Source organism: Sminthopsis crassicaudata, chromosome 4 (assembly GCF_048593235.1).
Source record: "Sminthopsis crassicaudata isolate SCR6 chromosome 4, ASM4859323v1, whole genome shotgun sequence".
Taxonomy (NCBI): domain Eukaryota; kingdom Metazoa; phylum Chordata; class Mammalia; order Dasyuromorphia; family Dasyuridae; genus Sminthopsis; species Sminthopsis crassicaudata.
In genome coordinates this window covers 193221966-193234965 of record NC_133620.1, presented here as the reverse complement: position 1 = coordinate 193234965, position 13000 = coordinate 193221966, and the positions used below count along the sequence as shown (strand labels likewise).

The following is a 13000-nucleotide window of genomic DNA, read 5'->3' as shown; positions in this document are numbered from 1 at the left end:
CAGTTACCTTTATAATGTTTATGCAAAATTCTGTTAAACATACTGGTTTATTTTTCATTTTTTCTCTAGGTCTTTATATTTCAGCTAAAACAACCAACCATATGTCCTTTGATCATATTGCCCTCTGCTTATAGGTAGAACTATTTCATAATTATGCATAATTATATTTAAAATAACAATCTTTTTATTCATGTCGTTTCTTTAGCAATGTGGAGTGATATTTTTTACTTGAAAAATGTTTTTGCAAGATCTACAGAAACACACACAATTGAGACCAACTATATTTTTGCCAATATAAAGTTTATTTTCCAATTACCATAAGATATGAACACAATCCAAAAAGTATTATACCAAACTGGCCAGTTTTTACAAAGTAATTAGATATCTGCAAATGCAAAAATTCACCCCATACGAGATTCAAAACCTTTCACTGTTTTATAATTTGGCTAGTTTTGGAGAAAGAAACAGTTGACTAAAACCTGAAGAAATGGACTTTCCTCCTCCCCTATTTTCCATATTATTAAAACAGCTAAATCATTTAAATGTTTGTAATAAAAATAAGTTTTCAGCAATGTTGAGTGTTTGTGTGTATATTGCATATATATGTGTATATATATATATATATATATATAATTTTTATATAATAGTATTAACTAAAATGGAAGTATAACATGGATTAACCCTAAATGTTTTTTAAAATTTTATTGCTGTTAATGTATAATAAAAGTTATTGTTCACTAAAGAACAAAAGCTACTTTTAAAGGAACAACTTAATGAGTGTAAGAAAATGTAGAAAATAGCTCCATAGTATAAATAGTCTGAGGTATAAAGACTAAGAAAATTAAAGGTTATAACAGAGATATAAATTCTTTATGAAAGTTTCAAACTAAGAGATTATTTTAGAATTTTCTTTAAAATAAATTATAATTTCTAAAGAGAGACAGAATAATATACTGTATCAAGATGGCCTATTATACCTTGGTTTATCTTATTTTGTCCAGACACATTTTTATTTAGAAAAAGGCCCAACACTAGAATTCTTTGGTCTTCTTTTTTTCTCCTTCATTCTCATGATTGGTCCCTTAAATGTTCAAATCACAATGGTAGATAAGAAAAAGAAGTTCTTTAATTTTACCCAAAAAAGTGACTCGAGGTCCTGTTCCAGGGTAGTAGTATATCAATGCCAAAGTATATCAATTATTTTTACATATAATATACATATAATATAAATGTCACATGGGAGGATAATGGTCATCCCTCCATTTAGATTCAGAAAATCTTAAAGTTTTGGGATTTCTAGATTATGACTGCAGCATTTCTTGAACAGCAGTATTTTAAGATTTATAACTGTATATACATAATTTTTTTTGCATACATAATAAAGGTAATTTTTTTTCTATCTTTAGAAACACCGATATGACAGTTACCCAAGCTTTAATTTCTATTCATCACCAAAAAATGACTCACTTATTTTATTACACTCTCCTACAAATGGATAAACCTGATTAGATGTACTCTTTCCAAATTTAGAGAAACCTTTTGTGACCACTGACAAAACCTTTAGGGTTTGATTATTAGCTTTGACTTAAGCCTAGGTATGGTTAAGAGTTAAAATATCTTGCTCATTATAAAAATGTCAATTTAAATCTGAGAAATTGCTGGTATAAAATATCAGTAATAGGACTATTGTTTTAGGTATAGGGTTTGTTTTTTGTTTTTTTTTTATTTTTCTATTTTACTCTCAGTAATCTAAGGTAAAAATGGCATATTGAATGACAAGCTAATTTCAAAACCAGGAAGGTGTGAGTTCAATTTCTCCTCTGATATATGCTAGATTGGCAAACCCTGGGCAATTTAACTTAATTTTTCAATTATCCAGGAAACTCTTTTAAAAACAAACTTATTTTCCCCCATTTATATATAAAAATTTTAATATTCATTTCTTAAAATTTTTGGTTTCAAAATTCTCAACTTTCTGCTCTGCCCTCTTTTTCCTCTCCTTCCCCCAGTATTCTCTCTCAGGCCTATTGAGAAAGCTAGCAATTTGACATAGATTATGCACACTAGGCAACTCTCTTAAATGCATAAATTACAAAAAAGGGCTTACTTGCATTGATAGAGGTAATTAGGAAGTTCCCTAGATTAATGAAGTCAGTTAATGATCTAGTCTCTATCCTCAGAAGTAACTCCATATTTATATTACCAGTGGATTCCTGATAGAAAATTTTCCTATTATTTCTAGTTTTGAAATAACCTAAGTTTTAAAAAAATGTATATGTAAATGATTTTTTGAAGCAATTTCCTCATTTAGCCTGTAAATGAGGCAGGATATTATAATGGGGAAAATGATTGAATCTCTAAGATTCTAGATCTGAATTGCTGCTTGGAACCTCTGCTTTACTGTTGTGTGTTATCTTTGAACAGTTATTTAACCTTTTTTGTTCCTCATTTTGTCGTCTAAGAAATAAGAAGATTATTTTGGATTGGATTCCTAATGTGAGTCCAAAAACTTTTTAAAAAAATATTTTATGACCTTTTATATAATTTATTTCTTTTGTACTCCTATATGTTTTATTTTATTCACTTAAAAATATTATTCTGAAAGAATATCCAGAGGTTTCAACAGACTGCCAGAAAAGGTCATAATACACCAAAGATTTAGAATTCCTGTTTTAATGTTCTCCAAAGTTTCTTCCATCTCTAAATTCTATTCGTGATGCTGTAAACTCATATATTCCCTTTTTATCCCTATTGCATTTCCTACATCTGGATGGAGTTTAATATTTTTAACTCATTAGAAAGTTTTAAAAAAAATTTTTTTAGTAGCTTTGATTTAGGCAAGCTATGTCTTAAGTAGCAGTGAAGTAGCTAGTGGTGCTTTTTTTTTTTTTTTTTTTTAACCATAGAAACCTCTTTCTTCCTTTCCTCTACTGACATATTTTCCTATTGATTATTTTCCTTCCTCCTTTTCCTTCAAAAAATAATCACTAGTGTTATCCTTCCACATAATAAACACTGTTTAGATTTTGAGGTTTCTGATCTAGCTTTGGATTATGCAACCATGATAGAGTTTGCTAGAGGACTCCAAAATTTAACTTATGGAGAATTGAAATGGATAAGAATGGCTGGTCTAATATAAAAGCACTAAATAGTCTAAGGGAAGGAGGACATTGTCAACATGTTTTTTGTTGGTCATAAAAGAATGCATTTTATTAATATTTTTAAATGTTTCAAAGTTATATAGTTTAAACTTTTCATGATACATTTAGTGAAAGAACAAACTGGAAGGCTTTGGTATATATATTTTCCTACAGCACCTTTTGCTTTTATATCCCATTGTTTCCTTATGAGAGACAGCCTGGTAAAGCAAGAAACTAGGTGGCACAGTGTTAGCTGTATGACCCTATCCTATGTCACTTAATTTCTGTCTCAGGTTCTTCATCTACAAAATGTATCTTTTGTAAATTGTGAGGATAAAATGAAATATTTGTAAAGTGCCTGGCAAATCTTTTAATTTCCTATCAAAGCTAGCTACTATATCCCATTGTAGCTACACTATTACAGCTTGTTGTAAAAGAGTATTTGAAATCAGAAATGGGTGGAGCCCAAGTTTAAATCTGAGTTCTACTACTTGTTACACCTCTGTGACCTTGGGCAATGCATCATTTAAACTTTTGGCCATCATTTTCTAATATATAAAATGAGGGAATTCTATGATCCATAATCTTGTCTACTTAGTGCTTCACATTGGATAGGCTTTGACTATGTAAGTTGATTAAATTTCCTTGAATGGAATACCAAGTAGATGGAGCTTATACTTAATTCCATTCCACAGTGCATGGATATCTTACTGTAATACTAGTGTAAAACATCAACTCATTTATTTTTCAGAAGCATAAATTGTAAATATACAAATTGGCTTAAAGCTTTAGCAACCCTTTCATAATAGAAAAATATTAAATGGAAATTTAAGTTATTTTGAATTTTAAAATAATATAGTAAATTTGTAATACTTGATCCTTTGGTGTTACTAGGATACAAATTGGAGGGTGATGTTTTTATATTAAAGTGGCTTTTATTTTTCTTGTGTTCTCAATTAGGGTTGGGGTAAAAGGTTGAAAGGTGGATCTTGGTTGATTAAAACAAAATACTTTCCAAAAAAGGAGTTTATTATATAATATGAAAGAATTGTGATATCTATGTTAGAGTTTCCCCTATGATAGTTTCTTCTGCAGTAGTATTAACAACCACAAAAGCACCATCTGCATTTTTAAAAAATTCAAATCATAATATAGTACTCAGTCTTGGGGGGAAATTTCACTACCTTGGTAGCTTGACAATTGATCACTAGCATTGCTTTTTGGGTAAACAGGATTTTTGGAAGATTTAGACTATTTCTGACAGAAGCATCAGTGTTGCAGCAATAATTGGGACTATTTGATTTTCAATTTGTAGTTTTGTACTTACTTCTGGCCAAAATAGTGCACATTCCTTGGCCTTTCATGAATATTAGAAGCTAATGTTTTATAAGAAAATTTTTTTTATGTTTTATAGGAAGTTTTTTTTTTTCTTATACTTTTCAACAACAAAAGGAAATGTTCATAGTTATTTTCATTGCTGGCATTCAAATTGCATAATCATACAATATTAGACAACTCTTCCTGTGAAAATAAATATCCATAAAAATATTCACTGTCACAATTTTGTTGTACAAATTTGATTTAAAACTTAGTTGTTAGAAAATAAAATATAGGGGCAGCTAGGTGGTGTAACCTGAGTTCAAATCTAGTCTCAGACACTTAACGCTTCCTTGCTGTGTAACTTTGGGCAAGTTACTTAACCCCAATTGCCTCAGCAAATAAATAAATAAATAAATAAAATATAAGGTTTGGTTTTTGCAAAAAACATGGAAAATTTCCTCGCTATACATATATGTGTATATATGCTTTTTGGGTAGTAGAAATACATTTCATCAAGGAATTTTAACATTTCCCCTTTTATAGTTTCTGTTACCACACCTCTGGAGATTTCCCTCTTTTTGGAAAAGAATGCCTTATGATTAATATTTTAAAAACTAACATTAGAAAAGAGTATAATTTCTTTCATTTCTGAAAAATTAATTTGTGCATTAGAATGCTATTTCTAACTAATTTAGAAAGCCATCTGGACTTAAATGTAACCTTTTCTTAGCACATAATCATGGACAATCATTATTGACTACCTCAGCTTACAGAATCAAGCTGATGCTATTTCATAAATTTGACTTCAGTATAAGAGATTCTTAAAGAGAGTTTTACTTTTTGTTAGTACCCTATGTTTTATGAGTGTTAGTAGTGACTGACCCATTTTGGCAAATGAAAATAGGGGTAAGAAAAAAAGTAACAACTACCCTGTCCTTTTTAATTAACCAAAGAAAAGAGCTAATCAATGAACATAACATAGTAATGACTCATTTTTAAAAATATAATTGCCAATGAGAAGATTGTTAGTGCCAGGCTATACTTAACAATTTGTTATCCTTTGCTAGGAAAATAGAAAGTAAATTACCATGGTTGTGCCTTATTGATCATTTTGGAGTCTCCCTTTGGGAAGCAAACATTCCTTTCCTAGATGGGCCAGGAATCATGGCAAAGAAAGTTTTTATTCCTGGTGCCTTTAAAAAATACTATTTTTAAGCATGTTGCATTTGTGGAGGTGGTGGGAATTACCATTTCTCAATCCAAGAATTCCTCTCATCTTTCACTCTTAATGGGATAAGCAAAATGAAAGTTTCTTTAAAGTACTGAACTTTTAGTAAGAACATATATTGCTGAAAATGACTATTAAAATCTGCTTAAAATCAAATTAGTTCTGTGCAAATATCTGAGTATATAATTAGTGATTTTTAGGTGATAGGACATAAAGAGGATGTTTGTAAATGTGTGGATTTAAACAAAAAATTTATTATATACTTTTCCTGACTTTTAAAAAATTTCTCTTGTACATGTGCTAATTTGTCGGTGATAGATCCAAATGACTATCTAATGACAATTAAGTTGGCATCAATTTATTTCAGGGACACAACATTTATTATTAGTATTATATTTTACTAAAGAATTTGACAAAAGCAGAAAAACAGTCCTACAGGTCATGTTCTCACTGTGCGCTTGGCTTATGAATGCTCAACTTTTTTCACCAAAGAAAGATTAAATTACATTGGTGCTGAACTTAATGTTCCTTTTAAATGTTTTACTTTTATGTATTATAGAATTAAGCATGTGAAGCTCAAAATACCATTCTAATTAAGTGTATCTTTGTATTATATTGTATTTCATATTCCCACCTGTCAGACTTGAGAAGCTTCAGCACAAAGCATTACCTGTTTTATGTATTGTATTATATATATATATATATATATATATATGTTATGTATATATTATAATATATACTTAATATATATAATATTATATAATATATACATATATATGTATATAAAATATTATGTAATTTTCATTGGTTTTAAACTTCAGATACAGAATCACTACATGAACATTTTAAAAAGCAGTGCATGTTCTTTCTTTGTACTGAAATTGTACTCAAATGATTGCCAAGAAAAAAGCCTTGTGCCAGTATACCAACTAAAGTTGGCATACTTTGGTACAAATTAGGTACTTTAATGAAACTAAAGTTGAAAAAAGGTATTTCGTAACTGTGTTTATGAAATGATTTCCTTAGCATTCTACATCCCTTTAAAAAAGTATTTTCAAGAAGGAAGAAAAAATACTTCAGTACTTATTCCCAAAACTTGAACAAATAAGTTTTACCCCCCAGGTCTGGAGGTATATTTGCATTATTATATTTAAGTTCCCATTGATAGTGTCATTTGCCATCTGTCCTTTGATCCTTTGATTAATTGTAACTGGATTGAGTTAAGAAGAATGGTCAGCAGTTAGTATGTCCAAGTACATTCAGTTAGTGATTACAAAGAACTGTTGCTGGCTGTTTCACTCCCACTGACAAATTGTTGCTGTCAGTCTAATTCTTTGGGCTGCCTCACAAACTTTGGAGGTCAGTCAATAAGCATTTATTAAGCACCTACTTTGTGCTATACTAGGCACTGTGCTAGGCTCTGGGGGAACAAAGAAAAGCAAAACACATTCCCTGCCCTCCAGAAGCTCACATTCCTTTGCCTAGGGCAAACAACGAGTGAGTGAAGGGTGGTATATCCATTCCATAGGCATGGAAAGGACAGGTGGTCCAAATCTGTGCCCTCATGTTTAAACTTAACTAGTTAATACAATTATTACTATTACTACTAGCTTGTACCTGAAAGGGAAAAACAAGAACTTCTCAACTTAAGGATGATAATGAGACCAAACATTACAGTCTCTAATGTGTAACTTTTGCATAGAACAGGTTTAGATGAAAGTGTATTTTTGTAATTATGCCTTTTCAGCTCAAAGGCTAGAGCTAGGATAAACAGAACCCTGCAGTATTAAAAAAAAATAGTTTTGACTTTGTGTTTATTTTAGACTTCTTACATAATGCAAGGTTTTTATGTTATCACCTTGTTTTGTAATATCTGAGAATTTGCTTTATTCTACATATCTTGAAATTAGTGGGAAAATTTGTTCTCTAGGAAGTCTAATATTATGCTAATACTAATATTACAGGTACATGTTATAGCAATGCATCCCTACTTTTCTCACTGCCTATATTTGATGCTATTTTGGACATAATTGTTGTTTAAATATAGAACTCTGCTTGAATTATATGCTGGATTTGATCCTATAATGCTCTGTAGTTTAAATATTTGCTATTTTACATTTTTAATGACTTTGTTTTTAAGGGTATGATTTGTGACCCATTTTTATATGCAATTGATTGTAGACTTTGCAACTTTTCAAAAACAAAATAAGCTTTTTAACAATTTGAAAATTAATGTACTTCAGAAGAAAATTGTGAAACTTTTTGGTCAATGCAATAAAATTTTTAAAAATTAAGTCCTGAAACTATGGGTTTGTTTATAAATTCTCTTAACAACAAAAAAGTAGATGAAATGGAGGAAATGTTATGTTCCACAAAAGATGCAAAATTGTCCATTATAAGAAATGGATATATATTCCAAATATGTTCAAGTAAAGTTATTTCCCAAAAGAAGAACATAATAATATAGATCAACCCAAAATGTTGTATAAAGCATAAAACATTTCTATTCTGCTTTATAAACATTTTATTTTTCTTCATTGCAGATTTGCTTTCCTGATTTGATATTAATGATAATACCAAAAGGAATATGTAACCACTGTGAACACAAACCATCTATCAGCTGAGAAAGGGGACCAAGAAATATACTGAAATTTAAAACTTGTTATTTGTGGATTAGTAAGCCTGTTATGAAAATCCACACAGAACTTTTCTACTTTTCGTATGTTCTCCCAGTTTCATTCTTAAAAATTGTTAATCCTCCATATAAATTAGGATTGTGACAAGAGGGACAGACAGCCTATGAACAGTCTTGTGTGGTACAACACTGATTTCCATGCAACGTGCATAGAATGCGAGGTAGGCCCCCAGCATGTCCAGTGGAACCTTGGCTTGAGTAGATAAAGATGTGGTTAATAGTCACATAAGAAAGGCAGGTATGAAAAGGTTGTGATCTGAAGGGAATATCTGTAACATTCCCTCTTAGCAGTTACTATTACCAGTCTGTCCTAGGCCCAACAGAGTACCTTTGACCACTGACCTTTGCAGTGTCAACTCTACCTGGCTCGCCTCCTCTGAGGCCTTCAAAAGTCTCTGGTCCATGATTTCTTGAATCTATAGTTTAATAACCAATAACACGCTCAAAAACAGCCGTGTGTAAACTAAAAGCCTTTATTATACCTACTCACAAAATGCCCTGACTTAATGCCCTGACTTGTTAACTCCCTAGTGAACACCTGGTCTGAAGACCCACATGTTCACTACCAAACTCCTTACCTCTCTCGGCTATCCATCAGCTTGGCTCGGCTACCCAAGGCTAGGGAGTCAGATTAAGGAGAGCACCTTGCTGCCTGCAGTGGGCTTATAAAGGACCTGTGAGGTCACACACACAGCCAACCAGTGAGAGAGCCGTCACCCATTATAAAGCTATCTCAATATGGCCAGGATCCCACCCACAAGGCAGTCCTATGTCCACAGAGATTATTTCTGGGCCACTCAATTTCCTGTTGCACTGTGGCCGCCCATTTAAAGGATCCTTACAATTCCCTTCTCTTGTTTTGCAGGAACCGTTCATCTCATCAAGCTAAACTTTTAGCACCAGCTATATAGTTCATTTGATCCATGAGATGACAGTATTATGCCCAAGGAGGTACAAAGCAGCAGATCAGTAAACAGAAGTATGACAATGAGAACTAGGCTTAACAGTGGCCAAGTGTTCAACCCATTCATTAAAGTCATACTCAAGGAGATAATAAACCAAAGAGGTTGGACGCCAATGAGGTAGGATGTCAATGCTAAGGTGGGAAGTCAACAAGGTAAAACATAACAATTCTAGTTAACAATTAAATATCAGTGAGATAGGGTGTCACAATTCTAGTTACATTTATCACAATTCTATTGCACTTATCTCAATTCTAGATCAATTCTAGATTCTCACAATTTTCACAATTCTAGATCAATTCTAGATTCTCACAATTTTCACAATTCTAGATCAATTCTAGTTTTGCAGATAAAAGTGCACATAAGCCAAGTCATGTCAAGTAACATAGTCTCAATAACAATGGCAGGTAGGTGTGTTGGCTTTTCACCCACTAATTTAAAAGCATAGTCCTTCAATAGAAAGCATAGTGCAAAGCTCTCCCCAGGCCACCATATGGCAAGTAGCCATGGGAGAAGCAAGCAGGCCCATTGTCCATTTACAGTCTTTATATTGCATATCACCCAAAACAGTCCATTTCAGCTGCAACACTGGAACTGTGTCTGCTGTCTCTGGTGTCACGGTCAGGAGGGACATTGCTGCCATCAGCATCTGAAGGATTGCTGACATCTGGCTGGTCCCTCTGGGCTGTTGTCTGGTCCTTCTCTTGGATCACCAGGTCAAATATCTCTGGTGGGGACCAACTCCTCTGCTGCTGGATCTGCATCTAGAATGAAAGGAATGTACCCGGGGCCCAACTTGGGCCTTTCCAAATGCCATCCGGGCCTTTCTACATCACAGTGGAAACAAAGTTGTTGTCAAAAAGATGAACAAAAGTCAAACAAAAGTCAATCAGTCACTTAGCTGCACTTTCTGTGTATGCCAGAAGTGCTTTGCTAAGATAAAATGCAAAGAATTTAAAAATGTAAAACTGAAATAACTTTAAAATGTAAGACCAAAATAACTTAAAAATATAAAATCAAAATAACTTAGTATTGTAAAATCAAAATACTTAAAAAATGTAAAATCAAAATTTAAAAATTGCAAGCAATCACATATATATATATTGCCACATCTTGTGCGTATCCCAAAATTCCCTTCTCTTGTTTAGAAGAGAAGATCTTAGGGATATAGTCTGTGCAATAATGACTTTACTGGTAGGATTATAAGAAATGCCAATGGAATGGGCAAAATCAAATTCAATGCAAAAACATCTAAAAGCAAAATATTTATAAGCCATAATGTCCATTGGTCTTAAAACATTAACTTTCAAACCATAAGGGTTTTGTCCCATAAGGAGTAGAGGAGAGTAAAAAGAAAGATAAGCTATATAGCCTTTTGCCATGCTCCTAGCTTCTTCTTTAGTTATCACAATTTGCAAATATAAGACTCTAGCAGCCTGATTATAAAAGATATGATGAACATGTAGGGTATAATATTTATCTGAGCACTTTACCTTCTCACTGGCTCTCGAAGTTCTTAAAAGAGCTGATACCTTTTCAGTGGTTTGCCACTTATACAGTTAATGAAAAAAGGACACTCAGCTGTGAAAGCTTCAGTCCATGATATCCCTGAATTCTTTAGCCTAAAGTCAAAGTTTGAATTTCTGATACCGAATTATACTTCAGGAGTGTGAATCAATAAATCTGATATTACTTTTCCTCCTGGGTCAAAGATCACACACTGTCTATTTATTTTAGTGATTAAGAGAGCAATTTTCCAAACCATTCTAAAAATACTTGTAGGGGGTTGGGAAATCAAGTCCACTTGTGGAAGTGGAAAATACTTGAGGTAAGAAAAGAGGAGTTCCAACTCTCCAAAGACGATCCTAGAGGTTTTATAGTTTTATAAGTACAAAACTCCACTTTCTCTAACTGCAAGGTCTTATCCTTGTAAGGTTTCTTAGAAATTAACTGAACTGTATTTAAAAAATTTTTCTGAATATTATAGTCAATACACCACAATTCCTTTTTGCCTTGGGCCATAAAGCCTAAAGTCTTTTGAAATGAAGACACAGGAGTTTTGAATGGATTAATGGGCAGTGCTGATGATATTAGCATGTGTTAGGCCATACTTACCAGTCTTCGGGCACCAACCCGGATCCCATAGAGACAGACTATCAGGAGATAGGGGTGAAGCAAAAGAGAACTTTATTCTGAGATAGCACATATTTATACCCCACTGATGATATGGGGGAAGGAGGAAGTCCTCTAGGAACCTGGCATAATGGGATTGGCCCGAGAAGAAAGAGGGAGGCGTGCTGGGCTTTGAGAGCACTAAGGAGGGAGGCATGGTACCTGGAATCAGACACCGCCTCTTGGGGTTGTGCCCCACCTCCATGTAGGACTCTCCTGTGCCTCAGAACCTCTTATCCCTCAGTCCTCCCACATGCCTTGAACTGCACTCCTTGCTTCTAGAGGCTTTTTAACCCTTACAGACCAGGAGATCATTATATACTTCAACAACAATACTGTATGATGATCAATTCTGATGGATGGGGCCCTCTTCAACAATGAGATGAACCAAATCAATTTCAATAGAGCAGTAATGAACTGAACCAGTTACACCCAGCGAAAGAACTCTGGGAAATGAGTGTGAACCACTACATAGAATTCCCAATCCCTCTATTTTTGTCCACCTGCATTTTTGATTTCCTTCACAGGTCAATTGTACACTATTTCAAAGTCTGATTCTTTTTGTGCAGCAAAATTAATTAAATTAAGCAAGCTATTAATCAACTCCCTAAGGAAATATCTCAGGGCCAGATGGATTTACATATGAATTCTACCAAATATTTAAAGAACAATTAATTCCAATATTATGAAAACTCTTTGGAAAAATAGGGGAAAAAGGAATCCTATTAAATTCTTCTTATGACACAGACAAGGTGCTGATACCTAAATCAGGTAAGATCAAAACAGAAAGAAAATTATAGACCAGTTTCCTGAATGAATATTGATGCAAAATTCTTAAACAAAATATTAGCAAAGAGATTACAGCAAGTTATCCCCAGGATAATACAACATGACCAAGTAGGATTTATCTCAAGAATGCAGAGCTGGTTGAATATTAGGAAAACCATTAGCATAATTGACCACATCAATAATTAAACTAACAAAAATCTTATGATTATCTCATGCAGATAAGATGCAGAAAAAGTATTTGATAAAATTCAACATCCATTCCTATTAAAAAAAAAAAAAAAGCTAGACAGTATAGGAATAAATGAAGTTTTCCTTAAACATCTAAAAAAATTTTTCCTTAGCATTTTTAAAAACCATTAGCAAGCATAAGATGTAATGGGGACAAACTAAAACCATTCCCAGTAAGATCAGAGGTGAAACAAGGTTGCCCACTATTACAATTACTATTCAATGTTGTATTAGAAATGTTAGCTTTAGCAATAAGAGAAGAAAAAGAAATTAAAAGAATTAGAACAGATAAGAAGGAAACCAAATTATTACTTTTTGAAGATGATATGATGGTATACTTAGAGAATTAATTAAAAAAACTAATAGGAACAATGATAACTAGCAAAAGTGTAGGATACAAAAGAAATCCACATAAGTCATCAGCATTTTTATATATTACCAACAAAGTCCAGCAGCAAGAGACACA

General features: G+C 32.7%; 1 long non-coding RNA gene across 1 annotated transcript; it reads right to left on the bottom strand.

Annotated features, from left to right (window-relative positions):
• Nucleotides 1-8842: 8842 nt before the first annotated feature.
• On the bottom strand, nt 8843-11515 carry LOC141566064 (uncharacterized). Its single transcript, XR_012489228.1, has 2 exons — nt 11461-11515; nt 8843-10172 (listed from the first exon to the last, which is right to left on the bottom strand). It is a non-coding gene; the product is annotated as an uncharacterized LOC141566064 (long non-coding RNA).
• Nucleotides 11516-13000: the final 1485 nt, after the last annotated feature.